Here is a 13305-nt window from a genome sequence, read left to right as displayed (position 1 = left end):
ATAATAAGAAATAAAATGATAGGATCTAATAGTACTCTACACTCCTATTGGGATGAGTTCATAATATGACTCTTTTTGTTCTATTTCTTTTGAGCATATGTGGGTAATAAAATCACTTATTCTTTATACAAATACATACAATTATTTTTTATGTCCTCTTTCTTTTGATAATGTCTAGGTGATAAAACCAAGTCATTATTTTTAATGTTTCAAATAGACCACACCACATAAATTACAAAAGAAATTAGAGATGACTTCAACACATAGATGGGGAGAACTAAGAAACTTAACAATGATAAAGACAAAGAAAGAGATAAAAAAAACTTAGAACCAATTACCTTAATGTTTCAAACTACTATAGCATCGAAACACAACCAAATCATTGGACACCACCTTCACTCAAGCATATTATTTTACAAGCCTCTTCTTCCTACTCCAAGTGAGTAGAGTATCCATGAACTAGTGGGAGCAACTGTCCAACACATCATGATCTTCAATATGAAGCTTCTCAACTTTAGATTTGTGACCCTTTCTTTTTCTTGCGGGAAATTTTGGGTTTAGAGGAAATATTAGTTGTTTAAAAGATAATGTAGTGTTTCATAGGGACCAAAACATCATCAAAGTCATAATAATTAGTAAATGCATTGTCCTAAACCTCCATTAACCCCTATGAATTGAACCTATCCCCAACTTCATCATTAGAGTGGCCAATATCAAAAGGAACATCGAGTGTGCAGGGAGTGAGGATGAGTGGGGAGAGGAATAAAAAAATAGGAAACCCCTATAGTAGTATGGTTAGGAGGCCCATGTAATAATCACAAACTTTCTCGTATACACAAGGAATTTGAATATCAACTTCAATTAGAGGCACAAGTTCCTTTTGATGAACCAAAAATTTCACATGGTTCTTCCAATAACAAAAAAAATCCAAATTGTCATTGTTCTTGACCCATTTCTTAAAATGTAAAACTGTTGAGGTGCTTAAATTTGGTGAAGAGAAGCCAACTATCTTATGGTTGATACTATTTCAATAAATAGTATGCCTTCACAATCAAGAAATTAGGTACAGATACCTTGAGAAGAATAGATCAAAATAGAATGTTGAATCAGTTTAGAGAAATTGATAATTACACAAACTCTACTGTAACCATAAAAGGGGGTTGTAGTTAATGGATACATTTTCACAAAATACCTAATTATCTTAATCATATCCTTAAAGTGATAGGTCTCTTGCATTCAATCAATGTGAGACTATACAATCTAATCTAGATGGGAACAAGTGTAATCCTAGCCATAACAGCTTTGCAAAGAGGAGATCATGAAGCAATGAAAATACCAACTTGATCAAAGAACTAGGGACCATTATATTTTACAAATTTGTGATCTACTATAGAATTAAAATAAATAAATAAAAATCTATGATCAAGAATGTCAATGTTAGAAAGTGTTAGATTGCACCAATTGACCTTCGTTGTGTTAGGAAAGCTTATGTGGAAATGCCTTCCAAATGCCAATTCACAGGGGAAATATGAAATATTTTAAATCTACTTTAGAATATTGAGATGCATAGGAAAAATGAGAATATATTAAAAATAGTATACATTCAAGATGAACATAGGAGACCAGATTTAACATGGGAAACCCTTTCAGGAAAAACCCACTACACAAGAACCTGAGTGTTGTATTTTGTATTACAATAATAATGTTACATAGAAACAAAAATGCACTTTTACAAAGGTTTATATTTCATTTACAATCAACCTCCCTTTACACCATTTTGGCACTATGCCCTCGTTTAGACTTCACAACTTTCTATTTGTCATGAATCACACAAACATTTATACATTTTACAATTTGTTATGGAATATGGTGCATTAACTATCAAGAAAAAAATATATTTAATGGAATCCTTGGAACTCCTTCATTTGATAGTCCTAGTATTCATTCATTTTGGTCTTAGATGTCTCTGATTACTCAAACACCTCTAGTCACTCAAACACCTTCGATTACATGGATACCTTCGGTCATACAAATGCCTTCAATGACACAGATGCTTTAGTGATGCAAACGCCTTTGGTAACATGGATACCTTCAGTGATGTGAATGTTTTTGGTGACATGGATTCCTCTAGTGACATAGATGCCTTCAGTATCATAGTACTCCCTTTACCATCAGACACTTTCTTCAGCATCAAATGCTCCCATTACTACACATGTAACATGATTGTACACCAAGTATGGGCTTCACTGTACCAACATCATTTTTATCATATTGTGCCTTTTTATATGTTTCAAAAAAATCACCTCATTAAGACATCCATATGATTCCTTAACATATGGCGGACATAATGTATGGCGGTCTCACTACATGGTGAGCACCACACGAACTTCAAAACTCCAACAATCTCCCACTTGACGAAGTGTGTGCTCACATCCACATAGCTACTTAACATCACCACATGTATCATTTAAACTTATTTTTTCTCACTTAATAGTATCACCACAATCTCTAAGTATTCATGAGTACCTATAACTAATCAATCCATGCCAACTCCAAATGCAACATTGTAATAGCATAAAGTATCCAACAAATGATCAATGTACTCAAAACAAAGTAACTAAACTAGGATCAATGTCAAAGTTCCAACCATGGCCTCAAGAGAATAATCATGACAACATTATCTAAACAATCTCAACCAAAGAGATTGTGTGATCCATTTAAATATGTCATAACATGATAATGAAAACATAATCTACACCTTACCAAAGATGATGGTGAGCCCTCAAGATGTCAAAGATTAACATCTCTAAACTATACTTTAAAAATATAAAAATATCCTTGCAACATCAGAGTCTCACACCTTCAATATCTGTAATACTAATGAAGATCCTTCATTGCATTATTGTTAACAACTACATCAAAATCAATATAAACAACTACAACTACATGTTGGTGTCAAGTTACATGCAACATTACGATAAACATCTTCCACACAAAGATTGAATTAATCTAACCAATCATCATTAGATGACCAATTAGCCAAAGCAACACTGCTAGAAACTTCATCATCACTTTGAGAAGACTCAAAATTAGAAGAACTCTTCATTTTCTTCTTCTTCTTCTTCTTGTCTTTGTAATTCTTTCAAATATGACCAACTTTCCAATAGCTCCAACACTTCAGTTTGGGATTCTTTCCAGAATATTTAGGCTTCATGTCATTCTTTCCTTTTTCCTATCAGATGGTGAAACCTCTTTAGCCATCTTAGAAGATTTCCTCTACATTTCCTACAATACAAGTGCAACAAAAACTCCCACTAAATCATGTTGTCAAGTTACACATGGCATCTATGTCACTATCAAAAATTACACATGACATTATGATAAACATCTTCCACATGAACATTGAATTAATCTAACGATTCATAGATGATCAACTAGCCAAAGAAGCACCATTGGAAACTTCATCATCACTCTAAGAAGACTTGGAATGAGAAGAAATCATCATTTTTTTATTCTTCTTCTCTTTGTAATTCTTTCGGATATGACCCAACTTTCCAACAATTCCAACACTTTGGGCTTATTTCCAAAATATTTAGGCTTCATGTCATTCTTATATTTTTCCTATCAAAGGATGAGAACCTCTTTATCCATCTCAGAAGATTTCCTCCAATAGAACTGCAACAATTACTTCATCCATTTTGAACTGGGTGGTAGTATTTCCAAAGTCCATCACAAGATGATCCCATGAATCAGCCAACAAGCATAGTGGTAACATGCAATAGTCTTCTTCACTAACAAACACACCAATAGATGTCAATTGTGCAATCATCATATTGAATTCTATAAGATGATCTATCGTAGTCATTCCTTTTTTTGTGATAAATATCTCCTAGTTTCTTCCATAAAGAATTTGCAATTTTCTCCTCGTGAACATTCAACAAAACTAAATCTACAAGACATAACAATATTATTCATCTAGGATTTTGACCTACAAGATCTCTATCTTCTTTCTTCATGCCTAAAGGCTTATTACCATACACAACAATCCACATATCATGATCACCCAATATATCTTCAACTTTAAGTTTCCACAACTCAAAGTTTGTGCCATTGAACATTTCAATGTCTATTCTTCCTATATCTTCCATCTCATATTTGATATAAATACTTTCAAAACTCCCACTAGAACTAAATTGACACAAAAAAAACAACCCTACCTGACAAGGATAACCCAGGCTCTAATACCACTTGTTATGAAAGCTACATGCGAAAATGCCTTCCAAATGCCAATTTAGGAAATATGAAAGATTTTAAATCTACTTTAGAGCATTGAGATGCATAGGAAAAACAAGAACATATAAAAAGTAACATGCATACAAGATGAACACATGATAAAAAATTTAATATGGGAAACCCTTTCAAGGAAAACCCACCACACAAGAGCCTGAGCGTCACCTTTTGTGTTATAGTAACAATATTAAATACAAAAAATAATGGAATTTTACATAGGTTCAAATTGCCTTTATAATCAACCTGACTATACACCATTTTGACACTCTACCCTCTTTTAACCTTCATAGCCTATTATTCCTCAAGAATCCCACAAACATTTATGCATTTTGTAATTCCTTATGCAATATAGTGCATTAATTGTCAAGAACAAAATGGTTATTACAATCCTTCAAACTCCTCTATTTGATAGTCCCAATAGTCACTCCTTTCAGTATCATATGTCTCTGGTCACTCAAACACCTCTAGTCACTCAGACACCCTTCAATCACAAAGATGCCTTTAGTCACACAGATGCATGGGGTGATGTGGACACCTTCTGTGATGCAAATGCCTTTAGTCACATAGATGCCTTTAATGATTCATATGCCTTCAGTGATGTAGATTCCTTCGATATTTAAATACTCCCTTCCCCATTAGGATAATCCCTTTGACATTGATCACTTCCTTTGATATCAAATGCTCCCATCACTACACAAGTAGCATGATCATACACCAAGGATGAGCTTCACTTTACCAACTTTTCTTTGGTCATATCATGCCTTGTTATATGTTTCACCATACTCACCTCATCAAGACATCACTAAGATACCTTAGCATATGGTGGACATATTGTATGATGGTCTCACCATACAGTGAGAACCATAAGAACTTTGGCACTCCAACACATCAATCCAAAAACTTATCCAAGATAGTTCATTTGCACATGCATTAAGCCAATAGTAAGAAGCTTCTAATCTCAAAAGAGGCACTTTTGATACATGCATCCAAGATGTAGATTTTAGCAAGATCATAGGTGAATCTCAACTTTTAGTCATCGAAAGGTCAAATAACATCTAAGGATGCATGATTTGAGAAATGAAGAGTAATTGGTGTAGGGTTTGTGATGACCTGATACTTCTAGAATTTATTGCATGTATGATAGAAATTGATGTTATTCTTTCAAATCTTAATGACAAAAGGAGACATAGATAGAGAGGAAAGAGTCAAAGTTCCAAGATAATGGATTGAATAAGATAAAACCCTATGTTTATGTGGGATAAGAAGAGTCTTTGTATATTTATTGCTAATTTCTTTCTCTTCTTTTTTAGAATTCAAAAATACTATTTCTATGATACCAAGTTGAAAAATAAGGCAGAGGATAAATCCAAATATGGGTTTTGCAATATATAAGCCCAATCTATTTTCTCTGTAATCAAATCCATATTAAATAATAGCTTTTCCATTGCAGAGATTTAGATCTAGAACTATTTGTGGATAGGTATAATATTTTTTTACAATAACAATGTGGATGGATTGAGATGGAGTTGAGCAATTGCAGTTGAATATTGTTTTGTATGTGCTAATATATGGATGGTGTTGATAATTAATGTATCTATCTAGCATCTTTCCATAAACTAATTATCATAATATTTCATATTTCACTTTATAATCTAAAAATGATGGGTCCTAGCCTAGATCCTTGATAGGTACCAATTTTCAATCATTAATTAAGTTTCATGTCATATTAGTTATAATCAATTTTATGTATTGTCTATTAATTATTATTTCTAATACTAATAGTACACTAATTAGATGGTATTGATAATAATTAATGTGTGTGTGTGTGTGTGTGTGTGTGTGTGTGTGTGTGTGCATGTGTGTGTGTGTGTGTGTGTGTGTGTCTGTGTGTGTGTGTCTGTGTGTGTAATCATTTTCTATATACATCAACTATGGTTTATGGTAATAAATAAAAGGTTGTTTGATCCCTAAAGGGTCAACAAAATTGATGATCTTGTTATCGATATGCTTGCATTTTGAGTATTTACATTTCTAGTTTTAGTTCAGTAGTATTGGCTGTAAGTTTGATGCTTCCATGGATCATGGATGTTATGATAGAACTAGTGATGTTGGCCCCATTGTAGCTACATTTGAAATAAAGATACATTGTGCTTACTTGTGGTTTATTTTATCTTTGAATGTAGTTAGAAATTTCTATTATTTTTATGTTTTCATCATTGTATTGAACAATTGTATTTGATGTTAGTGAAGACTTCAATTTGATTCTTGCATGCATTAATGATTGTTGATAAGAAATATAGGCCCTACTCAAAGCCTAGACTTCTTATTTTGGGCCTACTACTTAGAGTACCCCCATGTCTAAGCCCAGTGTTAGAATTTTTGTACCCCCTATCCATAAAAATATCTCGATGGATAACTTTATAAATATGGGTTCCTCAATGGGAAATATTCCTGGGAGAACCATGATTGTCCTCCACATTTGGAGAATATTTTCCCCAAATATGAGCACTTAGGCACTCGAATATACAAACCCATAAGGATACAATAATATCAAGCACCAAGATGTAGCATGTCACCTATTTCTATTGTTCCTAGAGGATAATGAGCTAAATTGGAAACTAAACTCACCAGTGAATTTCATCCTTGGGAGGGATGACACAAAGAATATCATTAATTCCAATGTGCTTCAAAATATTGTTCTAATCTATTCATCCCCTCCTCACATGTGGAAATATGAACATGACTTAATGTGTTGGACCCATATATTTTAATACTCATCTAGAGAAAAAATTTGAGAGCTAATTGGGATACCCTTGAAAGGAATACTCTCTGACTTTTGAAATATCCTAGGACCTTAATCAAAATCCTACTAGAAGTGGGAAAAATGTGCCCTATAACTCACAACCCAGAGGAGTTTCCTACTCAATTAGTCATAATCCTAATGCGATTATGAGTACCCTAACCTTTAATCTAATCACCCATTATGTGTATCCTTCACATATACACCCTCCTTTGAATCCTAAGGTAGCTCCTTGGAATAACAGGAATCACAATTGACAAGTCTACTATCCAAGACTTATTTCTTCAAACTAACCCATAAGGCTAGACCATCATACAAAGAAGTCCATATCTATTAGGTCGCTGGTCCTAGTAGAAAAACATCTATAGCTCCTACATCCATCGCAAGCCCACCACCCCTAATCATCACATTATGACCAAACAACACATTCTTTGTTCAGGTATAACCTCCCAAAAGTCTCTTATTCTCACTCACTACAGACATGGAGCAACTAAATATGGGACCCTCTATGTCCCAAAACCTTGGCTTCTCTCACTTGGGAAATATCTTCTTAGGATAATAGAGTTCCCACAACTCCAAGCCTTTATAATTATCATAAAAACTACTACTACTACAATAATTGTGGTCAAATAATCAATAGTGGAATAACACACCAAACAATGAGGGTGTGTCCCAAAACTAGTCTAAAGCTCAAGGGAGAGCAAGCCCTAGTCACTTAATACATCTTCCTAAATTTCACCTATTGGCCAGCTAGTTTTGGCTACATGGCATTGGCTCACATTCAGAGGTGAATTGTGCCACTTTGGAGAGGATCATCTAGATCTACTAGATTGATCATCAATTTCATAATGACCTAAGGCCTTAATATCCCCTTGCAAAACCCCATATTTATTCTTTTGTTTGTAAGTCTACCTTCTTCAAAAAAGATTCTTAAGTTGATGAAGTTGATGAAGAACCCAATCTATATGGTTTCTTTGATGATTCTATCCTTTTCTTTGAGGATAATCCCTTCACTTGTTTACAAGCTCCTTACAACACCAAGATCCAATCTAACAAAGACCCTTTCACAACTAAAATCCTACTAAAGAGCACCAATGATATCCTAAATTCCCATGTAAAAATTAGTATACCACCAACAAAGGTTTGTATCTTTCACTCTTCTCATGAATTTGTGGTGAAAAACCTAGGAGTCTTTACGGGATGACTCAACATTACAAAGGTAGTCGAAAGAACTACTACCACCATGACCATAATGGAGGTATCAATTACTTGTCCTAACTATAGGAAGTCTCTCCTGCAACATTTAGAGAACCTCAAAGCCCTCTATAATCCAGCAAAGGATGTCACTTTTAATGATGCTAATACAACTATCCTTTGAAGAAATAATGAAGATCTCCCTTTTTACTTAGCTTGGTAATTTATTATAAGAGTGTATACAATTGTCTAGTAGATTCTAGAGCTTCTTGCAATGTCACACCTTTGTAAATATTAGACATAAAACATACTTAATATTATGTATTATCAAAATTAAATTTATAATGTTATACTAGCAAATATTTAAATTGAACATATTTTGTATTTATACTATGACTATTTCATAATCACACAATCATGTAAGGATGTATATTAATATTTTTTTTATAGATAAATGGCCTTAGCCTTAATACATTATAAAGTACATAGATATATCTGGATAGTCATCTTTTAGCTCCAAGTTATATTTTATGCCTTCCTTCTAGGCCATTCCTCCTCCCTTCCTTCTTCTCCAAGCTCTCATATAGATCTATAGATAATCAAAGAACTACATCTTTCACTTATGCTAAGGATAAAGCTAAGAAAATTCACAAAACATGAATACATAAAGGGCATATAGAAATAAAAGGTGATTAAATCATTTTCTTAAAATATATATATATATATATATATATATATATATATATATATATATATATATATATATATATATATATATATATATATATATATATATATATATATATATATATATATATATATATATATATATATATATACACACACACACACATCTAAATCATTAGAAAATATAGTTGTAATAGAGAAAAGAAGTCATTCACAGGTTAAGAAAACATCTAAAGTTGTGTGGTTATTATTTTGTCACATCGAAGGGTGTTTTCTAGTGTAGTTACATAAAAATATAATAGTAATAAATTTATGTCACTCTACTAACATAAAATAGGGGGAACAAGGCTCCCCATCATTATGAATCTCCATCAAGTCCAAACCTTCAAATTCACCTCAAACTCTTATTCATAGGCTCAAACACCATCTTCCATAATAAAACTATATATCCAATCTCATTGTTTTAGCCAGTGGATAAAAGCTAAAGAAAGATCCTTGAGTCTTCATCAAGATAATGAGAGGTGAAGTATGGTTGAAATTCCAAAAAGTCTAAACCATCCTTAATTTATATAGAGTTTCTATATTGAAATTTTTACTCCTTATGTTTGACCTACTTCTATACCTATATTAGCTCATTCATTCACTCTTTGATTGCCCTCCTAGTATATATGATTGATCATTATCTTGTCAAAGGTCTGACATAGTGAGAGGTCTCTAGATAAAATAGATTTCATTCTCCAATTAATGAGGGATCCTTTCCTTATATTCTAGTATATATTGATAAGTTTTCTATTTCCATTCCTTTTGAGTTATGGATGCTACAACCAATTTTTGGTTTTCCCATATTTCCTCTTGAAGCTCCTTAAAAAATGAGTTTAAACTATCCCTCCTTGGGTGGTTTCCATTGGGACACCTCTTGGTTTCTTTTTGAGGTTTCCCCCTACTCTTATAAATGAGGGATAATTTTAGACCAATTCACTTACCTCTCATTTTCTCATCCCAATGAGACATTATAGCCTCTTTCTTTATTTTATTCAAAACTCAACTATTGGTAGCTTCAATGGAAAAAGCCTCAATTTTAAATAGAAGTTTTTCTACCTTTATCTTCTTATCCTGAAAAATTCTTCAATTGTGTTCCTTCCATAGTTCTAAAGGACAATGGAAGGTGTAGATATCCATAGAGAGATATACATACTATCCCTTCTAAGGAGGGGTCAAGCATGTAACATATCTATTATGGTTCTTGGAAATTTTTATACCCAACTCAATTGTGAACAAAGCCATTTCCAACATTGACTCAATTAAGGGCAATGCAAGAAGAGATGTTCAAAAGATTCTTCCTCATTTTTGTATAAAGGACATCTACTTAGGCCTTATATGTTTTTAAGGTAAGGACCTTCCTTTTAAAAACTAACAAAATGAAAAACCTACCTTAGGTAGACAAACTTTATTCCAACATAATATTGTAAGGAGGGAGTCCTTTGTGCTTATCTAGAGAGACCTAAGGATTTTATACCTCTTCCAAGTTGTATTCCCCACTCTTGCACATCAACTTTTCCTTGCTAAAATTGAAAGTTCCTTTCCTATTTGATAAGATTTAATTTAGATATTCCATTTCCTTGGGTGGGAGATTTTTTTCCTTAAAATCCTTCCATTTTGAACCTTTTTTTTCATTCTCAAAGGTCATATAATCTATAACTCATTTTCCCCATCTAGCTTCAAGTGTCAACTCTAATTAGGCTAGTTTACTATCTTTTTCCAAAGCACCATATCCTCTTTAGCAATATTTCCAAAAGAAAGCTTCTTCCCCTTCCCCAAGTTCCATGTTAGTCTATCCTAGATGGGGGGTAATCCATCATGAAGTTCCAAATTCTTGGTCCTCTAAGAAGAGATTTCTCTCTAAATATGAGGATGGGATCAATATTGCTCATCTTTATTAGAATTTTCCCCCATTTGACATGTAGATTCATGTACATTGTCCATGATAGTTTAGCTTCAAAATATTTACCTTGGATTTGGACACTACAATACTTGTGGTTAAATTGTGACAACAATTTGTGATGATAGTGTAATTTGTGTTGATTTTCTTTTTTTTGTATTTTTTCTTGACATTGTCATAATACCAATGTTATCATTGTAACTGTGATGCCCCTATGAGTATAAACAAAAAAAGAAAATGAAAACACAACATAAATTATTCCCTATTTATTTTTGTTGTGGAAAATTGCATAGGAAAGAGGGTTGAGAGCTCTGAATGAGGGTGGAGAGCTGTGAACATTGTTGTGCCGTTATGATTGGTGCATTTTGTTGCTATGATCTCTGTATTTCATTGTCATTCATTGGCTCTGCAATTTTATTAATGTGATCTCTTCAATTCATTATCATGCCCTTGCTTTGTGATTTAGTTGTTCTGCCCTTGTGATCTCTACATTTCATTATTGTGCCCTTACTCTACGATTTCATCGGCATGCCCTTGCTCTGTTATTTTGTTGCCATGTCATTCGCTTGTAATCTCCATGCCCTTGCTTTGAAAATTTGTTGCCATGTTGTGCCCTTACTCTGTGATTTCATTGTTGTTCCCTAGCTCTACCATTTTCTTCAAGGTTTGTGTAAATGTTCATTTCTTTTCCTTCTAAATAATTATCTCTTTATATTTCCTTCTAAACATGTATATATAGAGAACTTTTTTAAGGTGCTTATTACATCTTAGCACAATAGGAAAAATTGATCCAATTGCATAAATATTCCAAAATCCAAATAATAAAACAATAAAACCCACTCAACCCATGCTAAGTGATTTACCTCAAGATCCTCCACAAAAATAATGTAGAGTAGGAAAAAAGGGCAGAGTTCATAAGGAATTTTACAAAAATATATCATAGCAGATATTTTTAAAAAGAAACTAGTCACAACCGAGTAAATTGGGTCTAGTTGCCAATTAGCTAGGTTTATTAAAAATTATTGTAGAAATATCATTAGGTTAGGTAAAATAAAATGAACAATTAGTTGTTCCCATCTAGTAGGATCAAATACAGTTTTCTATGGTGATAAAATTGCATATGCAGATGCATCACTTGAATGCTTGAACCTCATTCTCTAATTTATAACAAATGGTTGGATATAAAGGGTCCATATTTTGGCACAACAATGGAAGCTAGGGATGGAAGCCAGGGATGTAGCCATGCATATATTGGCATGCTCTCCCTACAAGGATCCAAAGTATCTACTATTGCTATCAATTTGGGCATCACTATATGATCTAGAATATTATGAAGTACTGAAGCCGGTAGTAACTTCTCCCATGTCTTTGGAAAATGTAGCATAGGTTCAAGGTCCCTTGGCTTCCAAGAATTTGTATCACCTATTCTCACTACTAGAAGAATAACTTTAGTGAAGAGTTGAGTGTAAGGAGTTGAAGAAGTAAGTTTTTCTTTTATGTAAATGTCATAATCATGAGGCTCATTACCTTGTAGAAGCCTCTTCCATAATGATATTACCTCTAAACCATGTAAAGGATGTTGAAGTGGTTCCTAACCTTGAAAAAAATTTATAAGAATTTGCTATTTAGGATCATTGTAGGGAGATTGTGTCAATACTTGAAACATGCTTATATGCATTTAATGTTTGGACTGTAAATTCTCAAAGACACTTGAAAATGATTCCAATGCCATAGTACCTATCACAACACTTTCTTGGATTCTATCCAATGGCTCCCATAATATCCTCAATGTTGTCTATTTTTTTTTTCTGTCATGCAGAATCTTTCTAAAGCCACTCCTCCTTCACTCTTGTGGCTTAAATTTTGATTTCAAACTTTTGAATTTCTGCCTCTACCTTATATAAAATCAACTTCACAATGTGTTGCAACCCTGGCATGGGTGTTTGATCATTGATAGCTTTCAATTTAGAATTCAAGTTTCAAGATTGGTTAACACCCTCACTTGTATACCTCTCATGTCAATCACTTTGTGTATTGTTTCAACACCATGTTCTTGCTTCCGAGCTAACAATTCTTCAGGTGCATTTTCTTGTAAAACATTAATTTTGTTGAAAAATTGTAAATTCTTAGAAAGTTCATTATTGTTTTCATGAATGTATGTATTAATGTATGTACTTATATATGTATGTATGGATATGTATGTATGTATATGTATTTGTATGTATCTACATATATATGTATGTATGTATATATGTATATACATATATACATATGTATATATCTATATACATACATACATACATACATACACACACACACACACACACATATGTTTGTCTATGTATGTATGTATATATAAAGAGAGATCTTATGGATTGTTGATTATGGATTATAA

This window comes from Cupressus sempervirens, chromosome 10, assembly GCF_028749045.1.
Source record: "Cupressus sempervirens isolate cs-2001-9-10 chromosome 10, ASM2874904v1, whole genome shotgun sequence".
NCBI lineage: Eukaryota > Viridiplantae > Streptophyta > Pinopsida > Cupressales > Cupressaceae > Cupressus > Cupressus sempervirens.
Note: the sequence above shows the minus strand (reverse complement) of the source record.